Source organism: Phoenix dactylifera, chromosome 16, assembly GCF_051530095.1.
Source record: "Phoenix dactylifera cultivar Ajwa chromosome 16, Ajwa_hap1_PhDact_Kaust_v1.1, whole genome shotgun sequence".
Classification (NCBI taxonomy): domain Eukaryota; kingdom Viridiplantae; phylum Streptophyta; class Magnoliopsida; order Arecales; family Arecaceae; genus Phoenix; species Phoenix dactylifera.
The window spans coordinates 13,029,852-13,040,817 of record NC_143205.1 but is presented as its reverse complement, the minus strand read 5'-3'; positions in this window follow the sequence as shown (position 1 = coordinate 13,040,817).

Here is a 10,966-nt window from a genome sequence, read left to right as displayed (position 1 = left end):
GGTGTGGAAGTGGTGTTGTTAATAGTGGGTGTATTAAGTAATTAATTCTCCTATGCAAGACAACATCATAATTTCCACATATCAAGGGGAAAGGAATAGAAAACTTGAAGGCTGTTGGAAGCTTAAAATTTAGCCATGGAAATTGTGTGGTCACCAAGAAAGCAACCTGATTTAAACGTTGGGGGACCGGGACCATCCAGAGTCAAGATTGTTATCGTCATGCAGGTATTCCCCCAGATAAGTTTTGGGGCGCCTTTCTTAATCACCAATACATAATTCCAGGCAATGCATTGGTTTGAGAATAAAATAACTTCTTAGGATCATTGCAATGCTTGCAAAATTCTCGTCATCCAATCAGCTTGTTACCAACTTGGGAAGTTTGACTTGAACATTCTACCGTTGACGGTGTACACGGATACACATTATCTTATTTGATCAAAATTGATATATCTCTCCATCACTATGATGACTTTAAGACGAAGGAATGAATTAAATAATGCATGGCAGATACATGCACTCGAGCTCAATATTGAGAATTATAGATCAAACTTTGTAATCAAGAGTCATCAATCAACATCATCCCTACGTAACGGGTAGGCAACCAGAAGACTGTTGTTAACTGGAAGATACTCTATGCTACAAACCAGCTTATATTATCAAACAATTTGATAAGTAGTTTGTGGCTCATGGCGAGCTTGACCTGTGATAATTCTTGCTTGAAAATAACTTGTCAGGATCAGAATATTAAAAATAACTTGGTTGGATCGAGGCATGTGATATACACTGCCTTAAGAATATGATTTGATTCTTATCTAACGAGCATAATCACTAGGGAGGCTTGATCCGACCGACTTCTTTAGATACCCAGATGAAAAAGAAAACTTGAAAGAGCTTGGAAGAAGAGAAAGGAATAAAAAAAAAAAAGAAGAATTGTCTGTCTCGTTTTGAAAAGTAAAGAAGTAGTAATGTGGATTGGGTTAATCTAATACGCTGGACCCATAGCCTATTTATAGACTCTATCCGGTGACTGATACAATGCGGGGTTTCCGAAGTAAGCGATATTTCGGAAATATCACATTCCTATGGAAACCAACATTCTTTTCGAAGGGTCTTCTAAAGAAAAAAAAAAGTATTTTAAAGTATTTAAACCATCTAAAATTTAGGAGATAAGGCTGGTTTATTTATTTTTTAAATTTAATTTTTTTTTCTAAATTTAAAACTCCAACATAGAGTTCACATCCTTTAGTTTTTAATTTTTCTCAAACAAAAGTATGAATGTTAAGTAATGCACATGGATTTGATACATGTAAAATCATGATATTGTATTGTAGGCTGCTAGCTATTTAATAAGATTGTAACAGACAATTCAATTCTATTTTCCAACTTTTTTTTATGAATTTAGTTTTAAAACCTGCATCCACATCTGATGAAACGAAGGATACAGATTTAAATATGACCAACATCCTTATTTTATGTAAAAATTAATAAATAAATGGAGAATATGGAATTAGAAGAAAAGGTCCCAATATACCAAGTTAATAAATTTTTTGGTAATTGTACAAAATAACCTGCGATTATATTCCACCTTCACTAGGATTTAGAGGACTAGCGATATTTTAGGAGAGGCTATCCTTATTGTGTACCCATTTCTTCTGAGCTCTTTCGATTAAATAAAAAAGAATTAGAAAAGGTATGGCCCATGAGTATAACAATAATTGTGAGCCCATCCTTGAAGGGCTCTTACAAAAAAATTAATTGCATCAAAAGTTAAATAAATATATTGCATTAGGGCGGGTATAGAGTAGAAAGGTAGGGATTAGCTTCTTTGAATCTCTTAAAAAAAAAAAATCATGTTAGAGTGCAACTTAATGTTCTTCATAAATAAATTTTGTATATTTATGGATAATCTGCATCTTATATGGACTTGATGTATATACTAATCTTAATTTAACATAAAATGAAATGTTTATATTCCCGTAATCCTATCCACTCTTCATTCAAGTTTATTATTTATGCTGCATTGTGGTTTCTATGTTCAACTATATTTACATGTCTAAGTTATTTGTTAATACAAGAAAAGTGTCCCATTCAATGTTTATGAGAAACCAAGCTAGTCAATGCCCATGTAAAGCATGACAAGGGTTTCCCCGATAGAAGACAAAGGGCGTCTCTTAGGTAACAATGAAGGGACCAAATTTCCATTAAAAAAAGAGAGGGACTAAATGGGATAACTTTTCTTGAAAACATTAAAGAGACAGAAAGAAAAAAGATAAATTCTTCGAAGTTAAGTAATCTATCTAAACTAACTTTCTAGAAAAAAACTAGCCAAAATAACGCCAGTCCTTATTCTGATTAGTTCATTGATAGGTGAACTAGATGTCACATCCATCCACCTATATTCTACTATATTTATAATACAAGGAAAGTGTCTCATTAAATGTTTATGAGAAACCAAGCTAATCAGTCATGTAAAGCATGAAAAGGGTTTCCATGCAACAAATGGTGCCTCTTTTCTTTGGTAGAAGACAAAGGGTGTCTGTTAGGTAACCATGAAGGGACCAAATTTCCATTAAAAAAAGGGAGGGACTGAATGGGATAATTTTATTGAAAACATTAAAGAGACAGAGAGAAAAAAGATAAATTCTTCGAAGTTAAGTAATCTAGCTAAAATAACTTTCTAGCAGAAATCTAGCCAAAATAACGTCAGCCCTTATTCTGATTAGTTCATTGATAGGTGAAGTAGATGTCACATCCATCCACCTAACAAGTAGAGGTTTTGGATTCGAATCTCGGGTGAGAATCCCCAAGTATGTGGACCTAGATGAAAAAAAAAAAGATAAGTAAAAAAAAAAATCACTGCTAAAAAAATTAGTTTCCCAGACTACAAATAAGATTTTTGTTAGTGTCTCCTGAAAGCAGAAATTTTTACTTAGGTGACACATTAGGAAATTGCCAGGAGATTATTCTTGTAGCGTTCATATTTGCATTAGATTCAGCCAACTAACATCACACCAACTATTGCAGCTATAATTAACACCGGCATCACGAAACTTCGAAACATGGCGACAGATAGCAACTGTCAACATATCTTTCATATTTGAATAATCTCTGTGCTTAAGTAACATAATGTTGACAAGTAAATATGGTTCATGAATCATGATGAATTAAAGTTTACCACATAACCTTCTTGAGTAACTGTAAGCTATGCCAGGTATAACAGGTAGTGGCTGGCAGCTCTGATGATGATTGGAAAATAATTATTGACACCTCTGCTGTACTGTAATTTTTTTCTTGACAAAAATGTTTTAACGTAGATTGATGCATGCACTGAAATTCTTAAGGTTCATATACTAACTAGATTCTGAAAACTAAAAAGACTTTCTTTCATGTGAAAGAAAAGAAAAACAAGAAGATTGTCATTTGCTAAAAAGAACCCTGAGAAAAGCTAGCTAGTTCTTCAGCTTGGTTTGAGGAGCTCAACAAAAGGAACAAGAATATTTAGGACCAGTCAGGTATATAGCGTAGCTCCAAATGCATGGTATTTTCCTCCGGATGGAAGTATTGTGGTTAGGCCTGCAAAATACTCAGCTTGAGCATAATGAGCTTACTGATTATGTTGTGTTAGAGGTGTCAGACAACTAGAACTACCAATTTTAATGATGTCTTCTCACCTTATACAATCATTAAAAATACCGGTATGCGGAAAATTCGAGTCTCATAAGTTGAAATTCATAATTGGATTTTAGGTTTGTGCAATTGCAGGAACTATGCATGAATGAAGAAACGGTGAAATATTCATAGTTGACAGATGAGCTTAAACTTGACATTTTTGTTTTTAATTAAAATGCTGGTAGCACTGCCTCCCATTTCATTAAAGATGAATTGAGAGTAGAGGCCTAAGCCAAGAGCTTGGAAGGATCAGAGATTCACCCCAAAACAACAAGAGAAGATGGAATTACATATGTAGCAAAGAATACCAATCGCCCATTGCAAACTAGCCAACAGACACTGCATATCTTGAAGGGAAACATCTTGAATGCTCCCTAGAACTTGATTTAATTAGTTCTAGAATGCCTAAACCCTGACAATTGATAGACAATTATATCTGTTCTACTGTTATGCTTCAACCAATGCAGGTATGGTATCTGCATTAAACTGATCATAGTAAAACGTGATTAATGCAACATCCTTGTGGAAGATGTTGCGTTCGTCTTAGAGACAATGGCTTCTCTTTTCTCTCCTTTTATCTTACTTTGTACATCATTCCAAAATTTTCTTAATGTCACATACTGAAAGAATCTGCTCCATTTCCATGAATGCAAACAATTAGTAGTATAGGTGTTAACTAGCTGCCTAGAATTACTATTTGATTTCTGCTTTCAGACTGGTATTTCAGCTTTTTTACACTAATTTCTCAGATGCAGCTCCTTTCAGCTCATAGGCTGGAAGGTCAGAATTTTTCTTGCATATAAACAACAGGGTGCTACCACTTAGCTAAGCTTAGTTTCGCAAGAAGGCCAGAAATTATTTAAGTTGTTTTGTTTTCTCTTCACTTTTATGTTTTAGAGTAATGCGAAGGGGCAATTAGCATATGAGAAAAATTCCTACTGCCTAGTGGCACAAGGGGATTGGTGTGAAATGCAAAGTTGTTCTTGAAGGGGTTTTACCATCTTAGAGATTAGAGTCTACTCTCTTTTCTTTTTTCTTCCTTGTATCTTGCTTTGGAGGGATCCCTGCACCTTCCTTCTGTTTCAAAATTAAAAGCTTGATGGTGCTCCAACTACCATCCTTGTAATTTATGAAGGAAAACATTGACTTAAACAAGAAATTGTCCGATGAGGATGAAAAATTTACACAATGGAAAAAATTATCTAGTATGTACTTTCTACTTTCTAGAAATATTTGGAATGACTTAGCAACTTGACCCTATTGGAAATACAATTAGCAACTTGATCATATTGGCTTGCATTTGCTTTGTCACAAAAAATAAGATCCAACTGATAAACTAGGTTGGTTTGAGACCATCATGACTCAGATATGACGGTATAATCTGAATTCGAGTCTAACAAGTGTTTGATGCTCACTTTTTAATATTAACAACCATAAATATGAAAGATTTACTAGTCCCAGTTCTATATTTGTAAGTGAATTTTGACCATCAATTGAGTACTCTTTGACAGCCTCTGAATCCAACATCACTCTTTATACTCAGATATAAACTAGCACGACTAGTACTTTGAATTGCACTCATATCATCTGATGACAGAATGACCGATTACATGTCCCATGATTTCCATGTCGGTGGAATGCTCAATGGAGCATGCAAATAGAGTTCAAACATATCGCAATAGTTTAGTCTAAGGTTGGAACAAGGCTTATTCATTAATGATCCATTGTGAGGGTTGATGACCCTGGCTTGATCTGGCCCATCCATCAATGTTTGGGACCATTTTATCAGCTCTACAATCTAATTTCAGCCTGCTGATTGGTGCTGAGTAACTGCCAAGGTAACTTCAGGCAAGAGAGTGGCTTGCTATTTATGAAACCTTGTAGGTTGGTGGGCGAGTTGAAAGACCCAACCTGATGTCGGCAGTCTAAAACATGCAACCGTAAAATGGTCATGCAAACTTTATATGTACACTGTTCAAGTTTAGAAAAACTAGTTTCCTCTCAAGCCAGGAAAATTCCATAAGGGAAGATTGGAGCTTTGGCTGCAACAGACTAGCTAGTTTAACCAGTTCACTACCACATGATATGTTACCATGTCCATATCCAAATTTAATGTTGACATTAGCCTAGAAACATGAATTTAATTGGTCAATAACCATATCTACAACCCATCCTATTGAATCTTGTGTAAAGAAGCCAAAATTGGGAATCCTTTGGGCAACCAAGCATTATCCAGATAATGTCTATTGGTTGGTAATCAGGCAATACCTTGAACTGAAATGAAGAAGAAAGTGTAACCTAAACAATTTTATAGCATCAAAGAAAATGACAGGTCTCATGGGCAAAAAAAAAATAGACAACACTTAGTGCACCTCAAACTCCATGCGACTTCTAGACTCAGTGGCTGGTGAAAAGTTGTTTCTCCACTTTTTAATTTTCAATCGTCTCATTGCACTGGCTTCTTCTTCAAGAATAGCAGGGAACTTTTTAGAGCACTTTTGCTTTGCTGAGATGTTCTTCCTTTGGATTCTTTCCTCAGCAGAAAGCAAAAAGAGCGTATATCTGATGAAGAGGGAGTACTTTGCCACAACAGCGAATCAAATTTACACCAGTAATGAAATTATCACTTGCATTTGTACTAAATCAGTGCTATCATAGGCCCATAAATATTTGTGTTGTGAAGTGGGCATAAAATGCTAATTTTAATTCCTTGTCGTTGAGGAGAGTTCCTCTCCTACTTTTTAATTTATAGAGAGAGAGGGGAAAGTGATGAGAAATGAATGAGAAGAACACTAGTATAAGATTTAGAATTTTTAGTATAAAGAGGAGGGTACATATTTGTGCATGGAAGTGATTTATTAGTTGGCTAGTCCAGAAGATTTAGTGGATAGAAAGGAGAGAGACTTGAATAATTGACCAGGTAAATTGTTGGCATAAGCAACTTGGTCAGATTGTCCTCCAAGTAGTTGTAGGCAATGTAGTTTGTGTTACGGGGGAACTAAGCCGCCATGCTCCACGTGACCGGCACGCGCGCCCATGAAGACTACGGCTGTCCTTTGATCCAGCAATCCGACCCCGAGTCGGACATCTTCGGCTCCACAGCCCGACCTCGAGTCGGCTGCCCTTCGATCCAGCAGTCCGGCCCCGAGTCGGACATCTTCGGCTTCGCAGCCCGACCCCGAGTCGGCTGCCCCTTAATCTAGCAATCCGACCCCAAGTCGGATATCCTCAGCACCGCAGCCCGACCCCGAGTCGGCTGCCCCCTGATCCAGCACTCCGACCCCGAGTCGAAGATCTCTTGATAACGACAGGCTGCTTCCCAGAGGCACGCCGAGGCCTCCTGCTCCACTACTCCCTGCAACGGCTGTATCCGATGCTGTTCCACGATCTCCTGTATCAGCCGTACAAAGCGGAACTCCACTACGCCCTGTCATGGCCGTACCCAGCGCTGCTCCACGACGCCCTGTAACGGCCATGTCAGTGGCCACTCCATCGCGCCCCACGATGACAAACCCCCCTGAGAGACCCCCCAGCCAGGTATATATGCGGCTGGGGGGAGAAGGGGGGGTAAGCAAGAACTTCCAGAGCATTCCCCTACTACCTGCAATTATCTCTCCTTCTCCTCCAATCTCCTCTGACTTGATCGTCGGAGGGCCCCCACTACCCCAGTGGTGGTGCGAGGCTTGCTTGCAGGTTTCCCGGTGGAAGGTGGAGCACAATCAACATCAACCAGGGCAGCTCAGACGGAATCCCGTTCACACCGCTGTGCCAATCGTTCTCGGTTTGGACCACCAGCAACAGTTGGCGCTAGAAGGAGGGCCTGATCTCAGAGCGATCGTAATGGCACGGCGAGGTGGTCGTGGAGCTTCCAATGCCTCCGGTCGCGGGGCCTCTCGCGCCTCCGGCCGGGAGGCCGCTGCGTCTCCAACACATTCTCAGCAACACTCCACCATTCCACCCCCCATTCAGATGGTCGAAGCCGCTCAGTTCGACCAGTTAGCCCAGCAGGTTCGCACCCTCGCGGAGGCAGTGCAGAACCTGCAGGGTGTGATGTCTCGAGCGCCACAGCGGGCCCAGGAGCCGCTGCCCCCCGAGCGCTCACCTGTCTTCCTCAACCCGCGCTCCTTCCTCTCCCATGGGGAGGAGCGCCGGCGCGAGGAAGGTTCTCGAGCACGGTCCATTCTGCCAGGACCTTCTCATCGAAGCTGCGCGGGGTACGAGAGGCGGACCCGGGCGCGTTCTCCGACCCCCCAGTCCTCGAGGGGCCCGCACTCCATTCGGTCCCCCTCGCGCCGCTCCTTGTCTCCCACCCACCGGTCGCGCTCCCTGGACCGGCGGGTGGACGATCTCCACAGACAACTCCAGGTCCTGAAGGGCCACTCCAAAGATCTCTTCGCCGACTTGGAGATCTCCTCCCAACCGGCGCTTGCCTCGAGGATCCTGCGGACCCCAAATCCGCCGGGATTCAAAATGCCGGCGATCGAGCCCTATGACGGGGCGGCGGACCCGCGGGATCACGTGGAGAGTTTCAGGACTCTTATGCTCCTCCATGGAGCATCAGATCCCCTCCTCTGCAAGGCCTTCCCGGCGACCCTCCGTGGCCCAGCCAGGGCGTGGTTCGCCGGCCTGGAGGCTGACTCTATCCAGTCCTTTGACCAGTTCACTCGCCTCTTCATCAGCCATTTCGCCGTCAGTAGCCGGCGGCGATTGGTTTCCGACTCCCTCTTTGATGTCCGGCAAAACGAGGGAGAAAGCCTGCGGGATTACCTTACCCGCTTCAACAAGGCTACATTGGAGGTCCGGAACCTGAGCCAGGAGGTGGCTCTCTCAGCCCTGAAGCGTGGCTTCCGGAAGGGCAGACTCACCTTCTCCCTGGACAAACGCCTGCCGCGGAGCTTCCCGGAGCTGTTGTCTCGGGCGAACCAGTATGCAGACGCCGAGGAGGCAGCCGCCCACCGGAACAAGGAGGCCGCCGAGGCCCCTCTAAAGCTCGGGAAGAAAAGGCGAAAAGAGGCACCCCAGAGGAGGAGCCCGACGCCTCAACATCGGCGCAGAAGCCCGTCACCGGCGAGGAACCACGGCGTCTCACGCCCTCGTTCTCCGCACCGACGCTTCAACCGGTACACCCCACTCCTGGCCCCCCGGGCCCAGATCCTTATGGAGGTCAAGGGGCAGGAGAACCTCCCGGTCCCGAGGCAGATGAAGAAAATCCCTGGGAGGAGGCCCTCTCGGGCGTACTGTGAGTACCACCGAGACCACGGCCACGACACCGAAGACTGCTTCCAGCTTCGGGACGAGATCGAGGCTCTCATCCGCCGAGGGCGTCTCGGTCGATATGTAAACGACCGACGTCCCCCCGCAGACCCGCGTCCGGCCGACCCGGCCCCTCAGGAGCCTCGGGAGCAGAATCGACCCGTCGCGGGCGTAATCCACACCATCACTGGGGGCTGCTCTCGGCCCGTGAGGAACGCAGGGGGCTCGGTGGAAGCATCAGGGGTGCCCGTCGCGAAGAGGCAGCGGGTCGGAAATGTAATCACTTTTTGTGATGAGGATGTAAAGGGGGTTCAGACCCCCCATGATGATGCCATGGTGATCTCCCTCACTATGGCGAACTATGATGTAAGGCGTGTTCTTGTGGATAGTGGAAGCTCAGCTGATATTTTGTTTTACGAGGCCTTCCAAAAGATGAGCTTGTCCCGACAAGTGTTGCACAAAACATCCACCCCCCTCATAGGATTCACTGGAGACGCTATCTCGGCCGAAGGTGTCATTGAGCTGCCTGTGACTGCGGGCGTTGCACCCGCAGAAGCCACGGTGCGGCTCGGATTCTTGGTCGTCCGTGTTCCCTCGGCCTACAACGCTATCCTCGGACGACCCGGACTGAACGCCCTTCGCGCGGTAGTCTCTACATACCATTTGCTAATGCGGTTCCCCACGGCGGCCGGGATTGGAGAGGTCCGAGGTGACCAACCGACCGCACGGCAATGTTTCCTAGCAACTCTCAAAGGGAAGAAGCCCGTGGAGGCCCTAAGCGTCGAGTCCCTTGACGCTAGAGACGAGGTGGCTTTGCGGCACGGGGAGCCGGCCGAGGGTGTGATCGAAGTTCCCCTTGAAGAGGGTCGCCCGGACCGTACGGTCCGGGTCGGTGCCAACCTCGACTCGGAAGCTCGGCTCAGGTTAGTGGAATTCCTCCGAGCCAATGCTGATGTATTTGCCTGGTCGGCGGCCGATGTACCTGGGATCGATCCGGAGGTCATTTCTCACGCCCTCAACGTCGATCCGACCCACCGACCAGTAAAGCAGAAGAAGAGACACTGTGCCCCGGATCGGATCCGGGTGGTCGACCAGGAGGTAGACAAACTCTTGGATGCAGGCTTTATAAGGGAGGTGAGCTACCCCGAGTGGCTGGCAAACGTCGTACTTGTCCGGAAGGCGAGCGGGAAGTGGAGGATGTGCGTCGACTACACCGACCTGAACAAGGCGTGCCCCAAGGATAGCTTTCCGCTTCCACGGATAGACCAACTGGTCGACGCGACTTCCGGATATCAGCTGCTGTCTTTCATGGACGCCTTCTCCGGCTACAACCAAATAATGATGGCTCCACAGGACGAGGAGAAAACTGCCTTTATAACAGACCGGGGGCTGTACTGTTACAAGGTAATGCCCTTTGGTCTGAAGAATGCTGGCGCCACTTACCAGCGCCTCGTCAATAAAATCTTCAAGGAGCAGATTGGCCGGAACATGGAGGTGTACGTGGACGATATACTGGTGAAGAGTCGCCATGCGGACCAGTACATTACGGATCTGGAGGAGACTTTCGCCACCTTGCGGAAGTTTCGCGTGAAGCTGAACCCAGCGAAGTGCGCCTTTGGTGCTTCGGCCGGGAGGTTCCTCGGTTTCATTGTCAACCAGCGGGGGATCGAGGCCAACCCGGACAAAATCAAGGCCATCCAAGATATGTCCCCTCCGACCAAAGTGAAGGAGGTTCAGGAGCTCGCTGGAAGGGTCGCCGCGCTCGGACGATTTGTGGCAAAATCGGCCGAACGCTGCCAACCGTTCTTCAAGGTGTTGAAGCGCCCGAAAGACTTCCTTTGGACGGCCGAATGTCAAGTGGCATTCGACCAACTCAAGGAGTACTTGGCGTCTCCTCCCCTGCTGTCCAAGCCACAAGAGGGGGAGATGCTCTACCTCTATCTGGCGGTCTCCCCAACCGCAGTCAGCGCAGTACTGGTTCGGGAAGAGGCAAAGCTCCAGAAGCCTGTGTACTACATCAGTCGGGTCCTACGGGATGCCGAGA